The sequence below is a fragment of the Penaeus monodon genome, chromosome 27 (genome assembly GCF_015228065.2).
Source record: "Penaeus monodon isolate SGIC_2016 chromosome 27, NSTDA_Pmon_1, whole genome shotgun sequence".
In the NCBI taxonomy this organism is placed as follows: Eukaryota; Metazoa; Arthropoda; class Malacostraca; order Decapoda; family Penaeidae; genus Penaeus; species Penaeus monodon.
In genome coordinates this window covers 35,740,567-35,745,003 of record NC_051412.1, presented here as the reverse complement: position 1 = coordinate 35,745,003, position 4,437 = coordinate 35,740,567, and the positions used below count along the sequence as shown (strand labels likewise).

Genomic DNA, 4,437 nt, shown 5'->3' with positions numbered 1-4,437 from the left:
TGTCAGTAGATCATAGACCTCATGGGATCTGGTGTCTTTCTGTTAATTAGGCAGACTGACGTCCAGTCTTGCAACTTGGGTATTTGTTATACTGCATTAGTTTCTTGAATATCTAAGCTAAGGAGCAACACATGTATTCCACATTATTTCTAACACTACCCATGCCATTGCACTGACGTACAAAGCAGAAAATATGCCAGAACACCATAAAATGGCTAGAAAGTTTCTGCAGTATATGTACTACATAGTTTACCAACAAAACTGTCCTGTAATATATATGCTACAGGGGCAGGCAAGGGTTAAAATTAAAAGCCATATCATGAGATGATACCTCTATAAATGACAACACTAACTACATATCTAATAGATTTGTGATCTACAATGTACAAATAAAAAAAATAAAAAAATTTACTTAAGAATAATAATGGTGTGCCATTATCATGTCTGATTAGTTAAATTTCTAGCTAATTCACAAACAGTGCTGCAATGGTAATCAGAAGATGCAATTTACCCTGTGAAATAACCCTAGGAAAACATTACAACTTCAATTTTCATTTATCATATAACATATTCCTATATAACTGACTGATAAGCTACCATAAAGTCAACCTCTTAATATTCTAAGATATGTTTATTTATTGAAGTGGTTCTGTTGACAATCCATTGTCCTAAGTTCTTAAAATGGATTTGCAAATGTTCAGGAGACCCTACGTTGACTCCCCAAACAATTTTTCTCATCTTTTTACAGACGGGATTTACTTGACACTTGGATCTGTAGGAGAAGGTCTATAATCTGAAGTATACAAGCTTGATCTTGCCAGGATAGAAATGGTGGAGTGCCAACTGCGGCATGGCAACTTCAAGCAAAGTAAACCTCAGAAAATTATTTCTTAGAAGGACAAAACCCAGTTCAGAACAATCAAAAATACTTGATATTACTGATATGGTTTCTAAGCATAAATTCACATCACAGAAATAATACTAACTCTTCATAATGGTAAAATGAGGTTATCCTAATCAATCACCAAAACAATATTAATATATAAACAATTTGACAATTAACCAAACTAATCCTAATACTTTACTAAATAAATCCAATAAAACTGTAAAGTACAAATACAACTTAATCAATTTATCCAAGTCTTTCTCAAATTTCTATAAATGGAAATAAAAGCTGATACCTAACCTTACAGTAAACCAACTCTGTAAAGAAACAACAATTCCCATGACATAAAGAAGTGCCATAATAAACATTTAATGTTTAAACAAGTTACAACAAAATATAACTACTGAAGCCACATACTAAGCAAAATTTCTGTTTACCAACAATTTTATATTTAAGCTTGTGAATGTGTTTGTATTGTTGTCTTAGTGCTAAGCTATGTTAAGTGATGATGTTTCTGTTCTTATGTTATATTATGTACTGTTATGTCACATAATGCTAATGTTATATTAATGTTATGTTAGTGTTGTTTACTTTCCTGTTGTATTTTGCATCAATAATGATACTGTGTTGTCTTCTAAACCTGTTAATGTTATGTTTGTTTTTCACATGCCTATGTTTATGTTTATGTTGCCTCCCTAACTCAAAATTTCCTACTTAATTCCTTGTTCCTTGGCTTCCTTTGTTAGCCCAGCACAACATTCTTATCAACAGATGCAACTTTCGGTTTCAATCCACATCCTGTTTCCTGTTTCTGGTCACTTTTGAAAGGACATAAAAAAAAATATCCTTTACAGTTCACTTAATACGTCGTCCAGGAATCAATTTCTTTCATAAATTCTCACTGTCAAGCACATCACGCACTCTCACTCCCTCCAGAGTCCTAGAGGATGCTCCCCAAGCGTGGGGGAAACCGCACTCATCCCCAAAGGACTCGCCAAGAGGGAAGGAAGGAGGCGAAGGAGGCGAAGGAGGAGGATATTCCCCTTGCTCCTCATATCACACCCTTAACCCTTCACCCTTAAGACACACTGTTCCCCCCGAAGCCGCAGGAATGCCCAGCCACCTTGTAGTCCCGAGGGCGCGAACTGACACTGAATGAACAGAGGAAGGGAGAGCGAGAGACAAATCCACTTCCGTCCTGCAGGAAACCGTTTGTTTTGAAAGGCTTGCAGGATCCCGTCTCGAAGGATCCTTTGTTTAAGCTCTTCCTTCTCGCCTCGGTCCCCGGGGCGCCCTTCCCAACCCACTCCTAGGGCGAGGGGACTCAAGGGCGTTCAAAAAGGAGGCCGGGATACCCTCACTAGTCCCTGGGATTGGGCGAAACTTACTAAAATAGTCATGAGGAAACGAAAGTCAATAGCCAACGCGAAAACAAAATGGCGGCAACTTGGAGAGCCGAGGAGGAGGAAAACGGGAATCTGCATTTAACTTCATTTAACATCTATCTCATCGGCAATGTAAAAAAGGGCTTTCTTTTTGATGATCTGTCCTTCCTTTAATATTGGAGGGATTAGAAAAGGTATTCTCGGTTCTATATGGCATTTCTTGGTCATTTAGGAAAACGGGAATTGCACATGGAATCATTTAACTTATCATTAACATTACCTGCTACTTTTTTTTCGTTTACCATCTTACAGTGATAGGAAGCTTGAAAAAACAGACTTCCAGTGTGAAAATATTCCCAAACGGCAATAGAATAACAAATAAAACTACGAATGAGAAACGAGAAAATAAAGTATTCATTCAATAAAATTCATCTAATTTACAACTGAATATAAACGACTTAATGATATACTGTGAGAGATGCACCAATTACTAACAGTGGCATCTGGCGTTCTTAAACTTACTAATTCAAGTGATATCGCTTGTTGTATGCCCAGAATACTTAAAATCTTAAATTAAACCAACATACAAAAGTCTTAAAGCTATTCATTTGACTACAGAGTTAGCAGAAAACATCTTTGTAACCACAGATATATGCACGCATTTCATCTGAAATATGTACCTGCTTGTCTTGAAATGAAAAATAATATACCTGAAAGACACCAAACACACACCCGTCTATGTCACAATAGTAAGATTTATTCATCCCGATACAAGAGACAAGGGAGGGGAGAGCCTTTGCAAATTGAAATGGAGATGAGGGGCGGCATGGCATTGGCTGCTCTCGCGACACAAAACATTCCCGCCTCCAGCCAGGCTAACATTTATGTGGCGATGTTGGACGCTTCTGGCAACTGTGCCACATGCATGGGGGGTGGTATGGGGTCACTTGGCATGGCAATATTAATGTGGCATCCACTGGCAATCCTGACATGACCATGGAGAACGTTATGGCAATAATATAGAATCCAATGGCAATATTGGCATGAGGATGGTAAACATGGCAAAATTTGTGTGGTGGTAACTCCAACAGCAATATTTACACAGCGTTATAGGTTTTAATGGCAACGTTGACTTAGAGTATGGCTTCCTATGACAACACTGATATGACATATGACATAAACAGGCAAATTAGAAAGGCATCAACTTCAACAATATTTAAAACTTATTGTCAACTAGTAAAGGCAATGTGGCTAGATTCAGGGACGGACGCGTAGGAAGCATACCTTAAAATAAATGTTTAAAGCTGACAGTTTCTCATTTCCCGATTTTGTGACTTGCATTTATTCACTTTAACCTTTTGCTCTTATGCTTGATAAGATACAAACTCTGCCAAGAATGTTTATCTGATTTTATTGCTTATTTTAATGCCTTATAATATTCGGTTCAGTATTTATTATACCCTAATGTTATAAAGTAGTATTCATTTACTCAAAATATACAAGTGTGAAATATTCAGAATACAGTTTTTCTCATAGATATATGTGTGGGTAGCTTTTTCTACTACTGCTATATAAATTTCCTGATAACATAAGCAGTGGAATACATAAACATCACCTTCTAATACCATATATATGGTTATGTAGAAGGATGTTGAATTCCTGTAATAAAATGAAGTTGAACTATTTTATAGTATTGTCACAATATATTTCTGTATTCTGGTGATTGGAAACATTGATTTTATCTCAAATGATAAACCAATATTTTTGTCAATATATTTTGTTGACTGAATATAAAAAGATCCTGCCATTTAAGGTCAATAGGTATATGTATTCATTATTAAATATATCCATTACCAGTTACTTCAGAGCATTTTCAACATGGGTAGATTATCTCCAGAAAATTCATATGTTATCATAAAAATCCTAATATTGAAGAATATTATTGTATAAAAATGACACTTACATGGTTATACATTGTTGCCTTAGTAATCTTCCCAGTGATTACGGCTACCATCATAACCTTAGCTAAAATATGTTTATTTTTATTGTTAAAAATATGTGCAGTTACTTGATATACTTACCATATTGCATAATCAAAATTTACCTTTAAGTTTATTGGCAAGTTATGTATTATATATTTCCTGTCATGATCTATCTATCTATCTT

General features: G+C 35.6%; 1 protein-coding gene across 1 annotated transcript in view; it reads right to left on the bottom strand.

Moving 5' to 3' along the window:
* LOC119590815 (zinc finger protein 652-like) overlaps nt 1–2,347 on the bottom strand; it is a gene marked incomplete at its 3' end in the record, with an annotated part of 4,691 nt that extends 2,344 nt beyond the window's left edge. The window contains 1 exon segment of the mRNA XM_037939555.1: nt 2,275–2,347.
* Nucleotides 2,348–4,437: the final 2,090 nt, after the last annotated feature.